Source organism: Loxodonta africana, chromosome 5 (genome assembly GCF_030014295.1).
Source record: "Loxodonta africana isolate mLoxAfr1 chromosome 5, mLoxAfr1.hap2, whole genome shotgun sequence".
NCBI classification, from domain to species: domain Eukaryota; kingdom Metazoa; phylum Chordata; class Mammalia; order Proboscidea; family Elephantidae; genus Loxodonta; species Loxodonta africana.
The window spans coordinates 130,834,651-130,848,491 of NC_087346.1; the positions used below are offsets into that span (position 1 = coordinate 130,834,651).

The 13,841-nt window shown below is 38.0% G+C and overlaps 1 non-coding gene across 1 annotated transcript; it reads right to left on the bottom strand.

Moving 5' to 3' along the window:
- Positions 1 to 12,191: 12,191 nt before the first annotated feature.
- On the bottom strand, positions 12,192 to 12,303 carry LOC111751059 (U6 spliceosomal RNA). The gene has a single exon (XR_002786134.1). It is a non-coding gene; the product is annotated as a U6 spliceosomal RNA (small nuclear RNA).
- Between the last annotated feature and the right edge of the window lie 1,538 nt (positions 12,304 to 13,841).

The window sequence follows — 13,841 nt, forward strand, 5'->3', positions numbered from 1 at the left end:
TCTCTATCTCCTTAAAAAATGAGATTGGAATTTGGATGGGAAGTGCACTGTATGTATAGATGGCTTTTAGTAGAATAGACATTTTTATTAGGTTAAGTCTTCCTATCCATGAGCAAGGTATGTTTTTCCACTTAAGTAGGTCCTTTTGAATTTCTTGTAGTAGAGCTTTGTAGTTTTCTTTGTATAGGTCTTTTACATCCTTGGTAAGATTTATTGCTAAGTATTTTATCTTCTTGGGGGCTACTGTGAATGGTATTGATTTGGTTATTTCCTCTTCTGTGTTCCTTTTGTTGATGTAGAGGAATCCAAGTGATTTTTGTATGTTTATTTTATAACCTGAGACTCTGCCAAACTCTTCTACTAGTTTTAGTAGTTTTCTGGAGGATTCCTTAGGGTTTTCTGTGTATAAGATCTTGTCATCTGTTGGTTGATTGTTGTAAGTAGGTCTTCCGTGTCTCTATTGAGCTTCTCACTGGATGTCCTGTCCTTCTCCGAAAGTGGTGTGTTGAAGCCTCCTACTATAATTGTGGAGGTGTCTATCTCACTTTTCAGTTCTGTTAAAATTTGATTTATGTATCTTGCAGCCCTGTCACTGGGTGCGTAAATATTTAATATGGTTACGTCTTCCTGATCAATTGTCCCTTTTATTATTATGTAGTGTCCTTCTTTATCCTTTGTGGTGGATTTAAGTCTAAAGTCTATTTTTTCAGAAATTAATATTGTTACTCCTCTTCTTTTTTGCCTGTTGTTTGCTTGATATATTTTCTTCCATCCTTTGAGTTTTAGTTTTTTTGTGTCCCTAAGTCTAAGGTGTGTCTCTTGTAGGCAGCATATAGACGAATCATGTTTCTTTATCCAGTCTGAGACTCTGTCTCTTTATTGGTGCATTTAGTCCATTTTCATTCAGCGTAATTATAGATAAATAAGTGTTTAGTGTTGTCATTTTGATGCCTTTTTATGTGTGTTGTTGACCATTTCATTTTTCCACATACTTTTTTGTGCTGAGACGTTTTTCTTAGTAAATTGTGAGATCCTCATTTTCGTAGTGTTTGACTTTACGTTTGTTGAGTCACTACGTTTTTCTTGGCTTTTATCTTGAGTTATGGAGTTGTTATGTCTCTTTGTGGTTACCTTATTATTTACCCCTAGTTTTCTAAGTAAAAACCTAACTCGTATTGTTCTATCTCGCCTTGTATCACTCTCCATATGGCAGTTCTATACCTCCTGTATTTAGTCCCTCTTTTTGATTATTGTGATCTTTTACATATTGACTTCCGTGATTCCCTCTTATGAGCACTTTTTTTTTTTTAATTAATCTTAATTTGTTTTTGTGATTTCCCTATTTGAGTTGATATCAGGATGTTCTGTTTTGTGACCTTGTGTTGTGCTGGTATCTGATATTATTGGTTTTCTGCCCAAACAATATCCTTTAGTATTTCTTGTAGCTTTGGTTTGGTTTTTGCAAATTCTGTAAACTTGTGTTTATCTGTAAATATCTTAATTTCACCTTCATATTTCAGAGAGAGTTTTGCTGGATATATGATCCTTGGCTGGCAGTTCTTCTCCTTCAGTGCTCTGTATATGTCGTCCCATTCCCTTCTTGCCTGCATGGTTTCTGCTGAGTAGTCTGAACTTATTGATTCTCCCTTGAAGGAACCCTTTCTTTTCTCCCTGGCTGCTTTTAAAATTTTCTCTTTATCTTTGGTTTTGGCGAGTTTGATAATAATATGTCTTGGTGTTTTTCTTTTTGGATCAATCTTAAATGGGGTTCGATGAGCATCTTGGATAGATATCCTTTCGTCTTTCATGATGTCAGGGAAGTTTTCTGTCAGGAGATCTTCAACTATTTTCTCTGTGTTTTCTGTCCTCCCTCCCTGTTCTGGGACTCCAATCACACACAAGTTATCCTTCTTGATAGAGTCCCACATGATTCTTAGGGTTTCCTCATTTTTTTTAATTCTTTTATCTGATTTTTTTTCAGCTATTGGTGTTAATTCTCTGGTCCTCCAGATGTCCCAGTCTGCATTCTAATTGCTCGAGTCTGCTCCTCTGACTTCCTATTGCGTTGTCTAATTCTGTGATTTTATTGTTAATCTTTTGGATTTCTACATGCTGTCTCTCTATGGATTCTTGCGTCTTATTAATTTTTCCACTATGTTCTTGAATAATCTTTTTGAGTTCTTCAACTGTTTTATCAGTGTGTTCCTTGGCTTTTTCTGCAGTTTGCCTTATTTCGTTTGTGATGTCTTGAAGCATTCTGTAAATTAGTTTTTTATATTCTGTATCTGATAATTCCAGAATTGTCTCTTCATTTGGGAGAGATTTTGATTCTTTTGTTTGGGGGGTTGTAGAAGCTGTCATGGTCTGCTTCTTTATGTGGTTTGATATGGACTGCTGTCCTCTAACCATCACTGGGAAACTAGTTTTTCCAGAAATTCCCCTAAAAAAAAAATGCAGTCAGATCCCTATCCGAACTGCCTTTGGATTATAACTGCCACCTTGTTCCCTGTAAGGATGAAGGTCTGAGATTTGGATCATATATGCTTGGCTGTAGCTGGTTCTGTGTTTTTAGTCCAATTAAGGGTGGATTTTTTGTCCCTGGGTTTTTTTTTTTTTTTTTTGGTTCCTTCTCTCAGGCCGGAAGAGTGGGTTAGGAAAAGACCAAAAGAAAAAAAAAGGGGGGGGGGAGCGAAGCCTCCACAGAGCCAGAGCCGTTATCCCTCTGGCTCAGGAAATTCCAACGTTAATGAAGCCGCCTGGGGAGGGTGGGGGAGGGATCAGAGAGATAAGAGAGTAGCACCTCAGAATGTAGCCAGAGTTGCTTGTCTTGCTTGGAATGACTATTTTATCTGCGATTTCCGAGGAGCGTGTCACCTATGTGTGCTGGCTGTGTGGAGATTGCCCCCGGGGGTCTGGCCCACTGAAGCTGCGGTCATATCCTCCACTGCCAGTCCCACTCCCTGCATCAAGGTTCCCCTGCTGGGACTGTGCGCTCCCGACTCCAAAATCAGTCGCTGCCTCCAGGGGACTTCTCGTCCCACCAGCCACATCGCGGCGCCACTCCTGCGAACTGGCTGGACCCCCTCCTGGGGCTAGTTCAGGGGAGTGGAGCAGCTCCCCATGCTTGTGCCATGACAGTGCTCAGTCAAAAGCCCAGCGGCAAGATTCCCCGGCTGGGCCCCTGCACTCCCAGCTCCAAGACCAGTCACTGCCTCCCGGGGACTTCTCCCACCAGCTGCGTCGCCAGGCCGCCCGTGCGAACCGGCTGGGCCCCATCCCGGGGTGAGTTCAGGGGGGTACAGCTGCACCTCTTGTTTGCTCTGTCAGCTCCCTGGGCCCTGACCTATATCGGGCGCCAAGGTTACCTGACTGGTACTCTGGCACCAGGCTCCAAAAACAATCGCTGCTTCCTGGTATTTGTTCGTTTTCCATCTCTAAACCTGTGTTTGTTGTTCAGGGTTTGTAGATTGTTATGTATATGATCGATTCACTTGTTTTTCCAAGTCTTTGTTGCAAGAGGGATCCAAGGTAGTGTGTACCTAGTCCACCATCTTGGCCTCGCCTCTCCCTGCAACTGCTTTTGAATGATCTTCAGCAAAATTTTATTTGAGTGTGGTATTAATGATATTCTATGATAATTTCCAATTTGGGTTGGATCACCTTTCTTTAGAATAGCCATAAATATGGATCTCTTCCAGTTGGCTGTCCAGGTAGCTCTCTTCCAGATTTCTTGGCACATTCGAGTGAGCACTTCCAGTGCTGCATCTATTTGTTGAAACATCTCAGTTGGTATTCTGTCAATTCCCTTGAGCCTTGTTTCTCATCAATATCTAAGTGCAGCTTAGACTTCTTCCTTCAGTACCAACAGTTCTTGATCATATGCTATCTCCAGAAATGATAGAATGTCCACCAATTTTTTTTAATATAGTGACTGTGTATTCCTTCCTTCTTCTTTTGATGCTTCCTGTGCTAATTCAGTATTTTGCCCACAGAATCCTTCACTATTGCAACTCAAGACTTCAATTTTTTCCTTGGTTCTTTCAGCTTGAGAAATGCTGAGAGTGAAGAAGTTGAAGATTTGTCCCAACTTCTGCAGTCTGAAATTGATTGAACATGCAATCAGGATGCCTTGATAATTACTGGTAATTGGAATGTGAAAGATGGAAATGAAGGAGGATTGGAAGTTGGAAAGTGTGGCCTTGGTGATAGAAATAATGCCAGAAATTGTTTGATAGAGCTTTGCAAGATCAATGGCTTCTTCACTGAAATACCTTTTTTCAACAGCACAAATGTTGACTGCACATGTGGACTTCACCAGATGGAATACACAGGAATCAAATCAACTATATATGAGGAAAGAGACAAGGAAAAGTTTAATATCATCAGTCAGAACAAGACCAGGGGCTGACTGCAGAACAGATTATCAATTGCTAATGAGCAAGCTCAAGCTGAAGCTGAAGAAAATTAGAATAAATTCATGAGAGCCAGAGTACGACCTTGAGCATATCTCACATGAGTTTAGAGACTATCTCAAGTATAGATTTGACTCTTTGAATACTAATGACCAAAGAACAGAAGAGTTGTGGAATGACATCAAGGACATCATACATGAAGGAAACAAGAGGTCATTAAAAAGACAGGAAAGAAAGAAAATACCAAAGTGGATGTTAGAAGAGACTCTGAAACTTCCTCTTTAATGTTGAGTAGCTAAAGCAAAAGGAAGAAATGTTGAAGAAAAGAGATGAAAAGAAGATTTTAAAGGGCTGCTTGAGAAAACAAAGTGAAGTATAATGAAATGTTTAAAGAACTGGGGTTAGAGAATCAAAATGGAAGAACACGCTCAGCATACATTCTAGTAAGAGCTATTAAAGAAAATGACAAGATTTGTTTAAAAAAAAATGGGAGTAAGTGGTGTTATAATTTAGTTTGAAGATTCATGAAGGTACCCATTAAATATAATATTTATCAGAGTGCTAAAAGCCTAATAGGATGCAAATAAATTAGAAGCCTGGGAGTACAAAGACCAGAAAAAAGAAATAACACATGCAAATGCCTTAAGTTGAGAAACACTTTGGCACTTGGAGGATACAAATGATCAATGTGGTTGGTCTTGAGTGAGAGAAAGATAATGGCCTCATGTGGAGTCCCTGGGTGTCACAAACAGCTAAGTACTCAACAAATAACTAAAAAGGTTGTACTTTCACCCAGTGGTGCCTCAGAAGTTAAGGCCTGGCTATCTACTTTGAATGGCCACTATTTTGAAAATCCTGTGAAATAGAATTCTGCTTTTATACTCTACACACATGGGGTCATCATTAGTCAAAATCCGCTTGTATGCATATAAATATAGAAACAACACTGGTGGTGTAATGGTTAAGAGCTATGGCTGCTAACCAAAAAGTCAGCAGTTCAAATCCACCAGGCACTCCTTGGAAACACTGTAGGACCGTTCTACTCTGTCCTATAGGGTCTCTATGAGTCGGAATCGACTCAAAGGCAATAGGTTTGGTTGTTTTGGTTATATACACACACACACATAAAAGAAAGAAAGAGATTTAAGGAATTGTCTCACATGATTCTGGAGACTGATAAGTTCAAAATCTATAGGTCAGTCAGCAGGCTAGAAACTCCAGCAGGATATCTTTGTTACAATTTTGAAGCTGAATTCCTTCTCCCTTAGGAAACCTCATTTTTCGCTTGTAAGGCTTTCAATTAATCAGATTATTTCCACCCACATCATGGAAAGTAATCTACTTAATTCAACTGATTATAAAGGTGTATCTTATGTAAATCCTGCATAGCTACATCTAAACTAGTATTTGACCACAGAACTGGGCACCACAGACAAGATCAAATTGACACAAAATTAACTATCGCAGGCCCTAAATTATGATGGTAGGAAGGGGGAGGGGGCAGGCTATGTGTGTCCAAGTATACCATGGTGAGGATTTTATATTTTATCCTAGGTGCACAGGCAGTCAGTAAGGGGATTTAAGGAAGCTGGACATGTGATCCAACACTCACTTTCTTTTCCGTTTTTGTAAGCATTTCACAGGTAGAAAGTGTATAAATCATAAACGGACATTCAAAGAATAATAACCAAGCGAACACATCTTTGTCACCTGCACATAATACCAGAGACCAGCTTTATACTCTTTCCCTGTCTTTATCCCTCTTAGGGTTGATCACTGTTTTGATACCTAACAGCTTGATTAACTTTGCCTTTTTTTGAACTTTATATAAATGGAAGCACACAGTGCATATTCCTTTGTCTGGCTTCTTTTTTTCTATGTTATGCTTCTACATACAGTAGTAGTTTATTCAGTTTAATTTTCTATACAATATTTGAATGAATAAGGAAGATTGAAGAAGAATTGTTGCCTTTGAATTGTGGTGTTGACGAAGAATATTTAATATACCATGGACTGCCAAAAGAATGAACAAATCTGTCTTGGAGGAAGTACAACCAGGATACTCCTTAGAATCAAGGATGGTGAGACTGTGTCTTACAGACTTTGGACATGTAAGCAGGAGGAATCATGCTCGGTAAAGTACAGGGTCAGCAGAAAAGGGGAAGAACCTCAATGCGATGGATTGACACTGCGGCTACAACAATGGGATCAAGCATAACAATGATTGTAAGGATGGCACAGGGCTATGCACTGTTTCATTCTGTTATGCATAGGGTTGCTATGAGTCAGAGCCGACCTGATGGCGTCTAGCAACAACATATACTATTCATAGCCTGACTTTACCACGATTCCCTTACTTATTGTATTATTCATAGGCATTTAGGTTGCATCTGGTTTTTGCTATAAACCTAATGGATCGAATAACATTTTGCACATGTTTTTTGGTTGCACCTGTGTACACATTTCTGTTGAATATATACCAAACCCAAAAAACCAAACACATTGTTGTTGAGTCGATTGTGACTTATAGCAACCCTGTAACACAGAGTAGAACTTTCTCATAGAGTTTCCAAGGAGAGGCTGTTCCATCCAAACTGCTGATTTTTTTGGTTAACAGCCCTAGTTCTTAACAACATAGGAGAGAAATTGCTAGACTGAAGAGTATATATATATATATACATATTCAAATTTAATGATAATAAAACTGCAAAGACTGTTGCATTCAATTACACTTTCAGTGATAGCGTAAGGAAAAAGAGAAATAATTCTACTATGTGGAAGAAAGTAACAAAGGAACTTGTCTGTTGAGATCTTGGCACTGGGTGGAAAGAAAAAGAAATCTGTCTTGGGAATTCATACTCACAAACTGGCCCTCATCTGGATTTGCAGCTAGTGATCTAAGAATTTCAAGTTGAGAATTTATTTTTAAGTGATGCCATGTAAGTACCTTTAGGCACCAGGCAGAAGCAAATGGAAGTACTCTCTAGAGGAATGCTTCTTTCAGCCAGGCTGTACAAAACCCTGTAGATAATGTTCCAGGGAAAGTAAACTCACTGTTAAAAAAAAAAAATCAGAGAACCAACAAAAAGAAAGAAAGAAAGCATCATGAGCAAACATAACAGAAACAAGAACAAAAATGTCAGATCCCCAAAGAGTACAGCTATTGTAATTATAAGACAAAAAAAAAAAACTTAAAAATAAATATATATTACTTTAGAGAAATCAACTAAATAATTAAAACATGAATACTTAGCAAGACATAATACAAGTATCCAAGTACATATGGAAAAGAAACAAGTAAAAAATGTAAACTATAATATTAGTGAATGTTATGGATTGAATTGTGTTCCCAAAAAATATGTGTTGTAAATTTTAACCAGTATATCTGTGGTTATAACCCCATTTGGGAATGGCTTTCCTCTGTTAAATTAATGAGACAGGATTAGCATAGGGTGTGTCTTAAATCAATCTCTTTTGAAAAATGAAAGAGATCAAATAAGTGAGCAAGAGAAGCAGATTTGGGGAAGGATAGATACCACATGGAGATCTCCAAGAAACAGGAAATAAAAGCTGAGATAAGAGCCTTCCCCGAGAGCTGACAGAGAGAGAGAAAGCCTTCCCCTAGAGCCAGAGCCCTGAATTTGGACTGCTATCCTCCTAAACTGTGAGAAAGTAAATTTCTGCTTGTTAAAACCATTCACTTGTGGTATTTCTGTTATTAGCAGAACTAGATAACTAAGACAGTGAATAAATTATAAAACTATAATCTTTTGTTGTTGTTGGTTGGTGCCTCATTGGCTCCTGCACATGGTACCTTATATATAACAGAAGGAAAGGGTACTTGATCCTGTAACATCTCCATGGCCTTTGATGTTTGAGCCCATTGATGGCTGTTCTGTCAATTCATCTCATTGAGGCTTTTGCTCATTTTTTCTGACTCTCTAATTTACCAAACAGATTGTTCCTTTCTAGCAATGGATCTTTCATGATGAGACACCTAAAGAAAGCAAGCTGAAGTCTAGCCATCCCTGCTTCCAAGGAGTATTCCGGTTGCATTTCTTCTAAAACTGATCTGTCCATTCTTCTGGCAGTCCACAGTGTGTTCGGTATTCTGTCCCAACGCCACAATTTAAACATGTCAACTATTCTCTTTTCGTTTTCTAGCTTTCTCATCACCAAGGCCATATTTTCCAACTACTGATCCTTCTTCTTTGTTTCCAACTTTCGCATTCCAATCACCAGTAATTATCAATGCATCTTGTTTGCATGTTAGATCAATTTCAGACTGCAGCAGCTGATAAAAATCTTCTATTTCTTCTTCTTTAGCCCTAGCGGTTGGTGCATAAATTTGAATAATAGTCGTATTAACTGGTCTTCCTTGTAGGCATGTGGATATTATCCTATCACTGTCAGTGTTGTACTTCAGGGTACATCTTGAAAAATTCTTTTTGATGATGAAAGCAACACCATTCCTCTTTGAGTTGTCATTCCCAGCATAGTAAACTATATGATTGTCTGATACAAAATGGCCAATACCAGTCCATTTCAGCTCACTAATGCCTAGGATATCGATGCTTATGCATTCCATTTCATTTTTGATGATTTCCAATTTTCCTAGATTCATACTTACTACATTCCAGGTTCTGATTATTAATGGATGTTTGTTGGAAAATATGGCCTGGGTGATAGAAACAATGCCGGAGATCAAATGATAGAATTTTCCAAGAGCAACGACTTCTTCATTGCAAATACCTTCTTTCACCAACATAAATGGCGACTATACACATGGACCTCACCAGATGGAACACACAGAAATCAAATTAACTACATCTGTGGAAAGAGACAATGGAAAAGCTCAATATCATCAGTCAGAACAAGGCCAAGGGCCAACTGTGGAACAGACCATCAATTGCTCATATGCAAGTTCAAGCTGAAACTGCAGAAACTCAGAGCAAATCCATGAGAGCTAAAATATGACCTTGAGTATATCCCACCTCAAATTAGAGACCATCCAAAGAAAAGATTTGATGCACTGAACACTAGTGACCGAAGACCAGACGATTTGTGGAATGACATCAAGGACATCGTCCATGAAGAAAGCAAGAAATCATAGAAAAGACAGGTAAGAAAGAAAAGACCAAGACGGATGTCAGAGGGGACCCTGAAACTTGCTCATGAATGTTGAGCAGCTAAAGAAAAGGAAAAATTGATGAATTAAAAGAACTGAACAGAATATTTCAAAGGGTGTCTCGAGAAGACAAAGTAAAGTATTATAGTGACATGTGCAAAGAGCTGGAGATGGAAAACCAGCTTGAGAAACACCGAGCGTGTTCTTCCCTTTTGGTTTTAATGCCATAGAAGCAGGAGTCATGAAATTAAAAGACTCATTGCATTGGGCAAATCTGCTGTAAAGGATCTCTTCAAAGTGTTGAAGAGCAAAGATGTCACCTTGAAAACTAAGGTGCTCCTGACCCAAGCCATGGTATTTTCAATTGGATCATATGCATGTGAAAGCTGGACAATGAATAAGGAAGACCGAAGAAAAATTCACGCCTTTGAATTGTGGTGTTGGTGAAGAATATTGAATATACCATGGACTGTCAAAAGAACGAACAAACCTGTCTTAGAAGTACAGCCAGAATGGTACTTACAGGCAAGGATGGTGAGACTGTGTCTTACATACTTTGGACATGTTGTCAGGAGGAATCAGTCCCTGGAAAAGGACATCATGCTTGGCAGAGTACAGGGTCGGCAGAAAAGAGGAAGACCCTCAATGAGGTGGATTGACACAGTTGCTGCAACAATGAGCTCAAGCATAACAATGATTGTAAGATGGCTCAGGACCGGGCAGTGTTTCGTTCTGTTGTGCACAGGGCCACTATGAGTCGGAACCGACTTGACGGCACCTAACAACAACACAACAACAGCTTTCTCATGTACATGAGATAATCAGAAAGAACATGGCTTGGTTCAGTTAGATCTTAGTCATCAAAGCTACATCTTTGCTTGTTAGAATTTTAAAGAGGTCTTTTGCAGCAGATTTTTCCCAATTTAATATGTCTTTTGATTTCTTAACTGCAGCTTCCATGGATATTGATTGTGGATCCAAGTAAAATGAAATCCTTGACAACTTCAATTTTTTCTTCATTTATCATGATGTTTATTTGTCCAATTGTGAGGATTTTTACTTTCTTCATGTTAAGCATAATCCATACTGAAGGCTGTGGTCTTTGAACTTCATCATGAAGTGTTTCAAGTTGTTTTCACTTTCAGCTAGCAAGGTTGTGTCATTTTGCAGGTTGTAAATGGGTCTTCCTCCAATTCTGATAATACATTCTTCTTCATATAGTCCATCTTCTTGGATTATGTGCTCAGATACATGTTGAATAACTGAGGTGAAAGGATATAACTCTGTCTCACACCTTTTCTAGTTTTGAACCACGAAATATCTCTGTTTCCACCACTGCCTCTTGATCCATGTACAGATTCCACATGAGTTCAATTTGGTGTTCTGGAATTCCCATAGCTCATAAAGTTATCCATAATTTATTATTATCTACACAGTTAAATGTCTTTGCATAGTCAGTAAAACACAGGTAAACATCTCTGGTGTTCTTTGCTTTCAGACAATGCCCATGTGACATCAGTAATGATATCTCCCATTCTTTAACTTCTTCTAAATCCTACTTGATCTTCTGGCAGTTCCCTGTTGACATATGGCTACTGTTGTTTTTTTTAATTATGTTCAATAAAATTTTAGTTAGCATGAGATATTAACAACCCAAAAAAACAGATGTTAATGATTCATTAAATAATTTTTGCATTCTGCTTGATTCTGCTGAATGTACATGATAGAAATATTATTGTGTGTGTATATATTCAATGTTTAATAAAATATTAAAATTAATCTATGGTGATGCTTATTTTTCTCACAACAATAGAGGAATTCTTAACAAAATTCCTAAAACACAAAGCAACAAACTAAAAAACTAGACTTTTTAAATATCCATATGCTAATTTTTTTTTTTTTTTTTTTAGGTGAAAAGTTATTTCATGTATGCATGGTTGTTTTGGTGTTACATAAATGTAAGGAGAGTTGTTTGGAATTGCTATTAATGGCAAAATTCAGAAACTATGCAGAAGTCAACCCAAGAGTTCAATCTCTCACCACAACTCAGATAACATTATTATGGAGAGCAAATAGACCATAAATATCTCTCAGACAGAAAATTTTATTTTATTGTGTTTTAGGTGAAAGTTCATAGCTCAGATCATGTTCTTATTCAAAAATGAATACACAAATCATTTTGTGGCATTGGTTGCAATTCCCACAATATGTCAACACTCTCCCCCTTTCTCTTACCACCACAGGTTCCCTGTGTCCATTTGTCCAGTTTCCCCATCCCATCCTGACTTCTCATCTTTGCTGTTGGTCAGGTGTTGCTCATTTGGTATCGTACTTGATTGAAGTAAGAAGCACAATCCTCACATGTCTTATTGTTTGTTTTATAGGCCTGTCTAATCCTTGGCTGAAAAGTAGACTTCTGAATTAGCAAGATTTCCTGTAGTCATAGTCTTGGGGGTTCCTCCAATCTCTGTCAGACCAGTAAGTCTGTTTTTTTTTTTTTTTTGTGAATTTGGCTTTTGTTCTACATTTCCCTCCTCCTTTATCCGGGACCCTCAGATTGTGTTCCCTGTCAGAGGGGTTGGTGGTTGTATCTGGTCACCATCTAATTCTACCGCACTCAGGCTGATGGAGGCTGTGGTTCATGTGGACCCAAAAATATGAAACACTTCATGAATTTGAGCGCCATTCTTGTGAACGGGCCATGCTAGTCTTCTCTGTATTATTCCAATTTTAGTATATGTGCTGCTGAATTTAAGCGAGCACTCACATAGAAATTTTAGTAAGGAAATCAGTTTTAATCAGATTTTCACAGTTCTGTTATTATGAGCTATTAGAACAATGAAATGATTTTGCTGTACACTACCATTCTACATGATTACATTTATATCAATGGAATTTTATATATGATTCAATTAAATAAACAAGTAAAAAAAAAATTTTTTCTGGATTTATTCACCTGAACTCCACAACCTCTGCTTTACTCTACTTGGCTTTATATAGATGAATACTAGATCCTTCTGGATTCCAGTAATAACCTGCCCTCTAACTAGAGACTTTTGGAACAAACTTATTTTCTATTTTTACTCTAAATTACCTATTGGAATAGAATTTTAAAATGTTATGCTAATTTATGCCCTTATTTCCTTATGCTATATGCAATTCCTGTTACTTGGTTTAAATAGGTTAGATCGTTAACAGTTATTGTCTGTAAGTGAGATTTGCTGTCTGTCAGATCACCCTGGCCTATACCAGTTATTCTAATTTTAAAACATCACAGACCATGTGACATCACGTTCTATAACATTTGGGCACTACATTTCTCTTTTAACAATTACCAAGGACCTTACTGGAAAATGTGCTATTCTGTAAAAAAAAAAAAAATCTTCCCGAGAGAACTCTTTGTTGCAAGGGATTGATAGTTCTCATATGTACAAAGTAACTACTTTTGGCACATGTCATTTGTATTTGGTTTCATTTTCTTGTCAGAAATGATGATATCTGTTCTGCATATGGGTCAGAGGGGAGGACAGGCTGGGAAAGCCTAGGTCTTTCTCGGTTAGCAATTAGAAGATTCTTGATGCTCTAAGTGACTGTGGGTAAATAAAACTACTGTAATTGCAGAGCCATTTATAGAATTGTACATCCACTGAGACATTTTGACCTGCAGCAATAAACTACTAGGCAGTACTTGAACTGTTCGTATCAGTTAATTGGAAAATGAATACGTAACTGAATAAATTAATTTGACAACCTACATAAGCACAAGGACAGTATCTTAGTAACTTAAACCTCTGCTACTTTTTTGTTTGTTTCTCCCTTTTCCTCTTTTTCTTTCAAGAATAATCACCCAATAGAAATCAAGTTATTTGTCTTTTTTTTGTCTTTTAACTCATGTTAACAAAGCATTTTTTGATGTGTCTTACCACAGAGATCGTATCATTCACACCCATGAGCTCATAAATGGCCAGAACTTTATTTAATCATTTAATATTACTCTTCCTCTCCCTTTGGAAAATGCAGCCTACTCTACAAGGGATAACTTGGATCTTCAGTCATTCATTTATTCCACAAACAGTTCTTAGGGTGTTTCTGAGTACCAAGCAACACCGTGGTATGTTGTTGTAGCTGCCGTTGAGTTGGCCCTTGACTCATAGCGACCTCCTGCAAAATGGAACTAAATGTTGTCCTGTACCCCTTGATCTGTTGCGGATCAGGCCATTATGATCCATAGGGTTTTCACTGAGTGAATTTGGGAGTAGATCACCAGGCTTTCCTTCATAGCCCATCTTAGCCTGGAAACT